The sequence below is a fragment of the Puma concolor genome, chromosome B3 (assembly GCF_028749965.1).
Source record: "Puma concolor isolate L17-30 chromosome B3, mPumCon1.1.hap2, whole genome shotgun sequence".
Lineage (NCBI taxonomy): Eukaryota > Metazoa > Chordata > Mammalia > Carnivora > Felidae > Puma > Puma concolor.
The window spans coordinates 81,260,623-81,272,616 of NC_141672.1; the positions used below are offsets into that span (position 1 = coordinate 81,260,623).

General features: G+C 36.8%; 1 protein-coding gene across 4 annotated transcripts in view; it reads right to left on the bottom strand.

Annotated features, from left to right (window-relative positions):
• Positions 1-5,932, bottom strand: part of ZNF770 (zinc finger protein 770) — a 42,069-nt gene extending 36,137 nt beyond the window's left edge. For all 4 annotated transcript variants that reach the window (XM_086710300.1, XM_086710302.1, XM_086710301.1 and 1 more), the window contains exon 1: positions 5,315-5,932. The gene's annotated coding sequence lies outside the window, so the exon portion shown is untranslated. The remainder of the gene's footprint in view (positions 1-5,314) is intronic.
• Positions 5,933-11,994: the final 6,062 nt, after the last annotated feature.

Below are 11,994 nucleotides of genomic sequence, written 5' to 3' on the forward strand. Positions count from 1 at the left end.
AAAAATAGGAGTATTTTTTCCACGTTTATTTATTTTTGGGACAGAGAGAGACAGAGCATGAACGGGGGAGGGGCAGAGAGAGAGGGAGACACAGAATCGGAAACAGGCTCCAGGCTCTGAGCCATCAGCCCAGAGCCCGACGCGGGGCTCGAACTCACGGACCGCGAGATCGTGACCTGGCTGAAGTCGGACGCTTAACCGACTGCGCCACCCAGGCGCCCCCAAAAATAGGAGTATTTTTATGAACTTCCATGTATCATCAGTCAGCTTCAACAGTTATCATCTCATGGCCAGTATTATTTTATCTGCACCTTTACCCATTCTGCCTCACCTCCACTTCTTCAATGATTTTAGAGCAAATCTCAGACATCAAAACATTTCATTGGTAAATATTTTGGTATATATCTGTTAAAAGATAAAGATCCAGAAAATGTATGTGCAATACTATAATTATACCTAAAACAATTAATAGCATCTCTTTAATATTATTAACTATCTAATAAGGGTTCAGATTTCTCTGATTGTCTCATGATTTTTTTATATGTGTGTATTGTTTTGGATCAGACACTAGATAGGATATTGATAGGTTTCTCCCTCCCTTATTTATTGAGGAAATTTGGTTATCTGGTTGAGGCTTCTACATTCCAGATTTTAAAAATTGTATCTCTATAGTATTATTTAACATGGCTTTCTGTCCCTGTACTTATAAACTGGTAGTTGGATATGGAGAAATTCTAATTCAGGTTAAATTTTTTTTGCAAGAGTTCTTCGTAGATGGTGGTGGGTAATATGTGGTATATAATATCCAGTTGTCTCTCTTTTTGTGATACCAGATGATCATTGCTTAGATCCATTATTTAATTTTTAAAAAAAATTTTTAAGTTTACTTATTTATTTTGAGAGAGAGAGAGAGAGAGAGAGAGAGAGAATGCATGCATGCACAAGCAGGGGAGGGGCAGAGAGAAGGACAGACAGAATCCCAAGCAGGCTCCACACTATCAGTGCAGAGCCTGATGTGGGACTCGAATGAACAATCTGTGAGATCATGACCTGAGCCGAGATCACGCCTTACCGACTGTGCCACCCAGGCTCCCCTACCTACATCCATTATTTAATTAGAAGTCTGCAAAATGGTGTTTGTTTTACTACATTATTCTTTTTCTATTTATTATTGAGAAATAATCATCAATTCTTTTGTTTCCTTGAGGTATATTTCATAAGGCTAAGTCAGTATCATAGGTCAGTCCCCTGGAAACAGACTTTGAGGTGGAGATTGCCTGTCAGAGGTGGGTGCTACATGATGAAATTTTTGGGGTGATAGTGGGGTCCTCAGGAGCCAATGGCCAAGAAAGAATTCTTGAGCCATCTTTGGTGCCAAAAGGTGATTTTATTAAAGCACAGGGACAGGCCTCATGGGCAGAAAGAGCTACCCCAGGACCATGGCTTCCTAGAGAAGACTTTTCTTACCTTTTGATTATTTGGGCTGCAGATTTCCCTATTCTGTTTTCTCTTTTAGTTTTTATCCTGCTTTTCTGTCTAATAGTTCTTGCAACTTTCTGGTCTGATACTAGCTCCTTTTCTTGTTGTCTGGCTATATTAATAATTATGAATTTTTAATTAATTATTAATTATTTAATTATGGTATTAAGAGGATGGTTTCAAAATGGCAGTTTGAGCACATGCATCTACCTCCATTTCTTCCCAATGTCATTAAAATTCATATTTATTAATATACACTGAAAAAAATATTGTTTTTCAGTAAAAAAATAAAATCTAAAAAAAAAACCCCAAAACTTGACAGTTCGTTTTTGGTTATATTTTACTCATACATCTACTTGTATTCAATTTTGCATTTACTTAGGAACTCCAACGTGCCATTGATGGGGTTTTGGAGTGATGGGGGTTAGGAGCTGATGGCCAAGAAAGAATTCTTGAAGACATCTTTGGTGCAAAAAAGGTGATTTTATTAAAGCATGGGGACAGGACCCGCAGAAAGATCTGCACTGGGGTTTTGAAGAGTAAATGGTTATATACTATGGAATTGGGTGAGGTAAAGACAAAAGGGAGGACTTCAGAAGGAGTTGATATGCTAAAAAGGATTCAGTAGATACCTGACGCCTTGCTATTGTCAAGCTAAAGTTGTTTTTCTTCTAGTAAGTCATTAATATTATGACAGTAGGGGGTTCCTGGAGAAATATTATACTCTGTATTTGCCGGAAGTATTTGTCAACGGGGTGCAGGTTATAAGGAAATTTAATTTTACCTGCCATTTCTTTCTTGCCTTTGTTCCCCCACATCACTAGTGAGCGGAGAGTGATATTAGGACTCCAGGAAACTGAGTGTATAGGTTTCTGGAGATTAGGCTCTTGATAAGATTGCCTTTTTCTTGTAATTTACTAAGACATATGTACACTGATGAAGACTCATGTCTTGCATTACTATGATCTCTATCAGTTAACCATTTGTTTTCTTTCCCTTCCTTTGTTCTTGGGCACCTGGGAGTGCCTGAGGAATATCACACATGTCCCACCGGGGGGAGGAGTGCTAGCTTGTGCTTTGCCCTCAGCTTGCCTTATGGTCGGGCAACACCATGAACTGTGCTCTTTTCATCTGTTGCTGGCCTTCTGCTTGAGTTCTGATTCTTGGCCAGATAGCTTAACTCACTCACTATTGGAAGTAATACTAGAGATGTATCTGACCTCAGATGCACTTTTTTTGATTAATGCTTATTTGACCTGTGGATATTTTAGAAGGTTAGAGAAGGCATAGTTGGATTGCAAAGCTCAAGTGATGATTCCTGCATTTTCAGAATCAGAGTGTATAGGATATTCTTAATTTAATCTCATATTAGAAGACAGTAACCTTATAGGATAGAAGACAATAATCCTTATAGGATAAGTGGATGTTATTCAGATGAAGCTGTGCTATCGATGTGGTTTGAAGTGTTAGGGTTCTGAGGTAATGGCCAAGGAAGAATTCTTGAGACATTTTTGATGTGAAAATGGTGTTTATTAAAGCACAGGGACAGGACCCTGCACTGGGATTGTGAAGAGCAACTGATTATACACTTGGGAGTTGGGGAGGTAAAGATGGGGAAGTTTCTAAAAGGACTTTCATATGTTAAAGAAGACTTACAGGATCCTGGAGGCCTAGCTATGGTCAAGCTAAGGTTGTTTTTCCCTCTAGCAAAGCATTAACATTAAGACAGTTGGGAGTTCCTGGAGGAATGTGCTTGTCTCCAGTATTTGTCAGTGGGCTGCAGGTTATAAGGAAATTTAATTTTATCTACATTTCTTTTACCTTTCTTCTCCACATCACTATTGGTACTGGGAAATACAGGTTTGGGATGAAGGAGAGAATTCAAAGAAATGCTGCATGGGTCAGAAGCCTCACCAGCTGTTTTCATACCATCAAATGAGAGAACAAATGCACATGTACTTATGCTGACGCCAGAACACCTTGAAAAGAATTTCTTGGAAGAGTGAGGATCTTAACGTTGAAGATAGTTTAGTAGCTTTCTCTAGATTTCGGAAAGGTTCGCATCTATACGCGCCATAGATTCTTATCCAGGAGATGGGTTCAATAGCTAATAGCTTCTCCCAGTACTTTCTAGCCCCAGGAGTCAGTAATTTAGTGTACTTAAGTAGGGATCTCCTTGACATTTTTGCATTGAATCTCAGAATAAATAGGTAATAGCGTGTCTATATAACTTGCTAACATGTCATTTAGGCCGCCTGAGGGCTGTAGTAAATTGCTCTGCCACCTTTTTAAGTGAATATACAAATGCTAAGCATCAGTGATGAGATCATCCTGTATTTTATTTTATTATTCTCCCCTATGGTGCTGGGAAATGAATTGCTTATGAGAGAGAGGGAAGGATTGGCTTAATAACTTGTAATCAGATATGCCACAAGGCACATGTGAACTTCCTTTTCCCCTATTTTAGCCACCTTTTATCTCAAGAAGAACAATTGATTCTCAAAGATGGGAAGGGTGGAAGTAATCCTTGAATGTAAACTGCCCACAGGAATTAGACACAAGTGAGAATAAAACCTGGGAATAAACTTGTGATGGGTGACTATCTGTCCATTCTTTCCGAAGGGTACCAAGGGACAACTAATAATGACATGAACACACATCTTACTGTTCTAAATATTTTACTACTAATAACTTATGCTTATAGCAACTCCATGAGGTAGACATTGGTATTATTCCATTTTATGGATGAAGGGGCTGAAACACAGGGGTTAAGCGATTAGCCCTCGGTCACACAGAGAGTACAAGATAGTATGCTAAACTGCCTCTAATTTAATACTGATTTCCTGACTGTATTTGAGTTTGTTCAATACTATGTTTCTAGGGAAGACTTAATCGGTTTTTGAGAAAACATGGCATTTGGTCCAATTTCAAATTAGGAAGACTCTTTGGCTCAATCTTTTAGTCTCTAAGAGTCCCTCAGAGCCTTTACTTGGATAATTAGTTGCGAACAATATCAATTATATCTAAGTGGACAAATTTAATTACTACAGAAGACCAATTGATTTTTTTAATTATCATTGATTGCTCAGTGGTTATCTCAATGTAAAGATTGGTACTTTCTGAATCTTTCATTTAATTGGTTTATTAAGTAGTTCAAAGTTTGACATTAAAGTAAGAGAGGTGAATTTTCCTCCTGCTCCCTTTTTATCTCTATGAAGGATAAACATCACAGAAGCCTAAGACATTCAACAACAAAATAATAACAGGAACAACAATTAATATTAAATTTCCTGTGGGTTTTTGGGAATATTTTCATTTTCTGTTTTAGTAGATTTTTTTGGAGGCAGTGATACCCTAGTTTTTCTAATGGTGAAGATGGAACCTGCCATGTTAGCTGGGGTACCATGATGCTGATATTTTTATCCTTAAGTCAAATTCACAGTGAAGCCAGCTAAGATCATAAGGATTATTCGAAATTGATGTGGATTTAGAGAGAACTGGATTCTACACTTTACTCTATCCTTACCCCTACTCCTCACCTCAGTAATAGCTGGCTGTGTGATTTCATTTTCCTGTCTAATTGTCTTATCTTTAAAATTGGGATAATCACATTTGTCCTCTTTATTACACAAGCAAGACTGTGACAGTGCTCTAAAAATATCACAAATGTATGTAAATTCAAGAATCATTAATATTTAGAGATAACCATATTTGCATTATTTTGCTATAGAAATATTGTCTGACACTAATTGTATCAGTTATCTATTGCTGCATAAGAAATCACCTCAAACCCATTGGCTTAAAACAGCCATTTATTATTTGCCATAAGCCTTACCCATCAGCGGGGTGGATTGTGCTGGTCTGTGCCAGGCTCAGCTCTTCTTGGTCTTGCTTATGCATCTGTGCTAAACTGGTGGGTTAGGATGTCTCCAGTGGGAACGATTTGGCTCTTTTTCACAGGATCTCTCATTCTTCAGCAGGCTAGCTCAGAGTTATTCTCAGGGCAAAGAAACAGGAACAAGAGAGTAAGTGAGGGTGCATAATGTCTCTTGAGGCCTCCGTTAACTGTGACACCCCCTCATATCAACCACACTCTAGAGGTCAAGTTGCAGGACAGTTCAGTTCAAGAGGTGGGACAAATAAATGCCATATCATGATGGGAAGAGATGTACAGACATGTAGTAAGAAGGGGGAAAATAGGAGTCATTGTTGTAATTGATCTATCCTACTAATTGAGTCACTTATATTCAATTTAAACCCTTAATTATTTTTATTTCTTTTACTAGGACAGCGATTTTTGACCTTTTTGATTTTTATGTCACCATGTTATATATCTCTTATATAAATGCGTATATTCATTTCCATGGCTTGTTGCCCATGCATAAATATAACATAAGGCATTTGAATATATTAGCAATTATTGTGACCAGCAGGTAAGAACCTGGATAATTTATTAGATATACTATTATTTACTAACTCTTATTTGTTATATTAGCATTTGCATAAGGAAATAAAACAGAAGATCTGATTAAAATAATTGTCAGAGTTCTGAAGCCCAGTGTTTTGCTCTACTGGATTCTCTATTACACTGAAATGATTAGTACGCTTCATTACTGGTCCTATAAATAGTCAGATTAAATGAAGAATTGAGACAATATGAATTGAAAATTCAGATTTCTAGCCCTGCCCTCAAGAAATTTTGTTTTGGCTTTGTTTTATTTTGTTTGAGCTAAAACCAGCCTCACTGGATGTCTCCATTGATTCAATTCCCTAAGTGTGTGTTTAACTCATGATTTCACTTGGATTTAGGTATTTGTCTATATGATGCCAAACATCTGGATGTTTTTTTCTCAGCATTGCCAAATATTCATCTATGGGGAGGAATGATCTGACTTTAGCATTTAGTTGGCATCTTTATATATACTTTTCAATCAGATGCACTATCTCACCAGGGCAACTCCACAAGTTTGGTTCAAAAGGATGTATTCCTGATTAAGTTTAATTCTATTAACTGTAAATATAAAGCTATCTGAATTACACACAGGCACTTGGCAATATCCTGGAGATTCTAACATTCCCTTTCTTTATGTTGGCATCATGTTCAGGAACATTTAAAATATATTGCCATAACATTTTCTAAATGACTGTATTGTAATTTAATGTTATATTTGGCAAACACAACCGAAAATACAGCAGCTAATCGTGTAAGCTCATTTTATTTGCATACCATTGTTAACCACTTTCATGTAGTACTTACCAAATGTGTCAGATTATTACGATCTATTTAATGACTTAATGGATGAGGTACATTGTTCTTAAATTCAATTATACCCTTTGCACCTCTAGAATTAAGGTCACGTCAGCATTTCTATTATATAAGTGACTGGGTTTAGCAGTTTTTAACTGAGCTATAAAAATTGGCTTCCAAATCAAATCTTAGTAATAAAGGTCACTGCCTGGGGGAATTCTCCCCCCGACCCCCAATTTAGAATACATAAATTTTAAGGTGCATCTCCTGCTTTTTAAGACAATCTTTTAGGAAAAATTCCATTATGGTCTTCATATGGCAGAAGGAAAAGTACTTAATTTCCTGTTTGCTTTATAAGACTAGGTTTTTCTTACTTGCTGAGTAACAATCATCTCTTAGACCATGTGGCTTTTAATATACTCTCTACTACTTCTTGCCTGTATGACCTTGAGCTCTCGCTTAGCTACTTTGTGCCTCAATTTGCTTACCTGGAAAATAGATTATTAATGTTACTTGCCTCATAGAGTTGTAGTGAGGATTAAATGACATAATATACACATATGTTTGGGACAGTACATATTAATTGCTCAACAAGGGTTAACTTTTATTACCATCAGATAAGAGGTTTAATATGAGTCCATTCAGCATTAAAGAAACTTCTGAAAAGAACAGGCCACTGAGGTGATATTTGGCATTTACTGAGAAGTCCAGAAGAGGCTATTGCTATTAGGTAATGATCACTCCATGTCAATAGATTTTTTCTTTTAGAAATGGGTGAGATCCCACTAAGGGATGAGTGAGATCTCCTTGGGGGAGGAATGCAAAGATGGAGGTTGAAGGAGCCAGGACCAAGCTCTGAGGAAGAAATGAGGCTAAAGGGTCTGTGGGAGGAAGAGTGAACAGGAAGTGAAGGTGTATCAGTACTGCAGAGCAAGAATTGTGGTTCTTATGCAAACGATTATCAAAATCAGTTGGAGGGCTTATAAAACTCAGAAGGGCCTGGAGTTTCTTACTCAGCAGGACTAGGATAGTGCCTGGGAATTTGCGTTTCTTTTTCTTTAATCTTTTTTTTTTTTTTTGAGAGACAGAGAACGCATGAGTGAGTGGGCCAGGGGCAGAGACACAGAGGGAGAGAGAAAATCCCAAGCAGGCTCCACTCTGCCAGCACCGAGCCTGGCACAGGATTCAAACCCATGAACGATGAGATCATGACACTTTCAGTATGCTAAGTTATAAATGGTCATCATTCATCATTCCAGAGAACTAGAGCAGAGTAGGAATAAAGGAGGATTTCTAAAGACTGAAATGAAAATAAAAATCATTATTGTTATTCATCCCCAGATTTGCTTAGGAAGAGAATAAGAGTGTACTAGGTGAATTATTGCCCCTGCAGGGGACAACATGTTGCTAATGAAACACTCTAGGCAATTCCCTGCAACTGCATATAAATTACAAGAAGATGGACATATTTTCCTGAATGCAGGAAAGCGGCCGCTCTTTTCAAGTCTTAAAAAAATAATTCATTGATATTTTTGGTTTTGCATTGACCAAGGCTCAGTTTGTTCCTGAATAATTTACAGAGAAGTTCTCCACTAAAAATTGGAAAAAGGCTGATCCACTGACGGAAAAATCTGCTTTCCTCTATCTGTGTTCAGGGCAAAATCACTGGTTTCTTAGTTACCATGACCTCCTGTTTTGTCAGGGGGCAGGTCAATATGTGAGAAACCCCACACAGAAATATTATAGTGGGGAGATCACACATGACTCTGTGCAGACCCCTCAGCACAGATGTGCCATATTGCAAAAGACTCCAAAAAATAAAATAAACCTGATGGGATTCAAAAGCCCTTGGGAATGGGGCGCCTGGGTGGCTCAGTCAGTTAAGTGTCTGATAGGCTCAGGTCATGATCTTACAATTCATGGGTTTGAGCCCCACTTTGGGCTCTGTCCTGACAGCTCAGAGCCAGGAGCCTGTTTCAGATTCTGTGTCTCCCTCCCTCTCTCTCCCCCTCCCCTGCTCATGCTCTGTCTCTTAAAAATAATAAGTAAACGTTTAAAAAAAAAAAGCCCTTGGGAAGGTACTAATTAATATTTTTTTAGAAAATTTAATTTCAGTATGTGTTATCTAACCACTGAAAAATAATATCTAACCAATTCAATTAATTGGCTAAGTTTTCACCTCTATTAAAATTTTTTGACTGTTCTATTTGATCTGATTCAGGATGAAGTTGTTTTTCTCTTTGACATAACACAGATGACATTCATACAATTACAATCTGTTGTTTTCATTCTGCCATTATACACACGGAATCCTAGAGCTGGAAAGTCCTGCAGAACTCATTCTTATGAGCTAATATTTAATGTGCAAACCACTCTGTTTAAGTGAATTTCCTTTTCTTCAAAAAGTACACAGCCTCTGATGGGCTAAAATCTAAATCAAGGAGAATGCTATTGTTTAGAGTCCTTGCTAGGCAGACAGATCAAAGTGAAAGGAATCTAATGGGGTAGAGGAGATCCAATATAAAACTCTGGAAAAAACAAGAAGTAAGATTGTAGAGGAGAACCATCTAACTATTGGTCTATTATCCATTTGTTTGAGATATGTAAAAATATCTAAGCATAGTTTAAGATAACTTGAAATATTTATTAACAAAGAACAAGCACAGTTGATACCATTCAGGATTGTAGAGAATAGATGATTTATGCCCTGATTTACCATGAAAAAAGAAATTAGAAATATATCAAATTCCTTTTCAAAATTCAATTAATGGCTAAAGAAGAATATACAGCATAGTTGCTCAGGAATCTCAAAGCTGGTATGATTTCTGAAAAAACCTGGCATATATCAACTGACCAGAAACCATCAACATCAAGTATATAATGGGGATTTACATTGTGCGGTGATCCATATTATATAAGTAGCATAAGAAATTAAGAAAGGCGATGATACAGTATCTTAGAAAATCATAACTACTGTTCCAGAAATTCTATTTAACCAAATTAACTGGAGCAGTAGCTATCATAAATACTAGGAAGAATTTTTTTTTCTTAAAATTCTACTGCGTTAAGTATAGTTCAACTGGAAAGGAAAATGCAGTATTAAAATAGAATTGTGTACAAAGTAGAGGGAGATAAATACCATAAATCCATAAGTATGCAGAAGACTGCCTAGGGACCCCAAGGGAAGTGTTCATATAAATGGTGTCCCCTGCAGCTGGGCATCCTCACACTACCAGTGCAGTGGTAAATTAATCAAGGAGCTTCACAATTAAGCTTAATGTTTATTGATCAACAATGAATTCTACTCAATGGCAGGTGCAGTGAACGATGATAGTTTGGTGAATTTACAGAGAATGCTATGAAATCTAAAGATTTTTTAATGTTTATTGATTTTTGAGAGAGAGAGAGAGCAAGGGAGGGGCAGAGAGAGACAGGGAGACAGAGGATCCAAAGCGGGCTCTGCTCTGACAGCAGAGCCTGCCAGGGGATTTGAACTCACTAACTGCGAGATCATGACCTGAGCGAAAGTTGGACTCAACTGACTGAGCCATCCAGGTGCCCCTAAAGATGTTTGTAATATTACAGTCAGAGTATATGATATTGTGTGATTTCATACTATAATCAAAGAAAAATATCTAATCATAAAACAAGGGACAAAATAATATATGTGCATAAACCTTCCCATCCCTTTCTTTAAGAAAAATTGTTCATCCTTTTAGTCCCAACTCTGATGATTCTTCCTTTGTGAAGCTTTCTCTTACTCATAGGAGCAAATATAATACTTCTGTGACCCCAGAGTATGTGCATATACTTATAGTATTGCACTTACTCTATTTCATTTTAATTAATAGTATGTGTTAGTTTTTCTATTTATTAATATAATGAGAGTTCCATGGAACCATGTCTTATTTAGTTTTGTAGAACTAGGCACAGAGCAGGTCCATAAAAAGTGTATTAAAGGCATGAGGTTCGTCAATATATGAAAACAAGAAATGTTCATGATATCTATTGATACTTTTAATTCCAAAGACAAATGGGCTCACAGGCAAAATAAATCTCACAGATCAGATTTCTGTTTACCAAAACTACCTGCTTGTTAGATTAAATTATTCAGGAATCATCAAAGACAAAACTCTAAGAAATCTTGAAAAGTTGGAGGAATCATCTATCAAAATTGAAGATGATATTGGATAGATATAAGAGCCAATAACAGCTTGTTAATCTTTGATCAGATCCTGCACCCAAAAAATAGGCGAAGAAAATTTAGGGAGCAAGGGAGTATCTACATTTAAAAAAATCTATGTTTATGCTAATATTTAATTTGGAAAAATGTAACATTTCTTTTTGTATTTAATTGGATGGGAGATAGTGAAGAGAAAAACTGTTGACTCTAAATTATTGTGGGCTCAGTTCCTCTCCCTATGACCTTGCCTGGCCACACTGATACCTGGTGATGTTGCATGTGTTCCCCTTTAGGATGATAAATATATTAGAGAGGGAGAATTTAAAAACTTAACTCAATATCCAAAAGTGCCAAAAACATGAAATAAGGGTTCAACAGTGGGGAGTATTATTTGTTATGAATATTAGTAAAATTACTGTTTTATTGATTACTTATCCAAAGCTGTTACAGAAAGAAGTGTTTCTAAGCTAAGTCTTTTAAGTGCTATTTAAAGGTTTGCTCTTTTCAGTTACAAATGACACATTTGACTTGTCAAATGAAAACACTTGATAGTTTTGCCAGCACAGTAGCCTTGCCGCCATCTTGGTAGTGTATTTCACGGGAGACAGTTTAAACAAGGGGGTGCGGCCCTGGAATGATGTCTTGCTTCTGCTCTTTGCCAACTATATCACCTTGGGCAGTTATTTGAGCTGTGTCAGAGTTCTCATATACAAAATGATGATAATCAACTACTTCATGAGGCTGTTATGTCAATGAAATTATGTGTACAAAAGCACCTGTAAACTGTAAAGTACCATATAAATGTTAATTATGATTATAGCCTCATCTACCATAATATCAGAACCATGTCACGGAATATGGAGGGCCTATTTCCTTTTTCCAAATGAGCTCCTCTGCAACACAAGTAGTGGTGATCTTTTTCATTTGCTTAGTCATTTTCTCCCCCCAATTTCTTTTTTTGTGGTAAAAGACATATAATGTAAAATTTACTAACTTAACCATTTTTAAATGTATAGTTTAATGGTATTATGTACATTAATATTGTTGTGCAACCATTACCACCATCCATTACCAGAATTCTTTT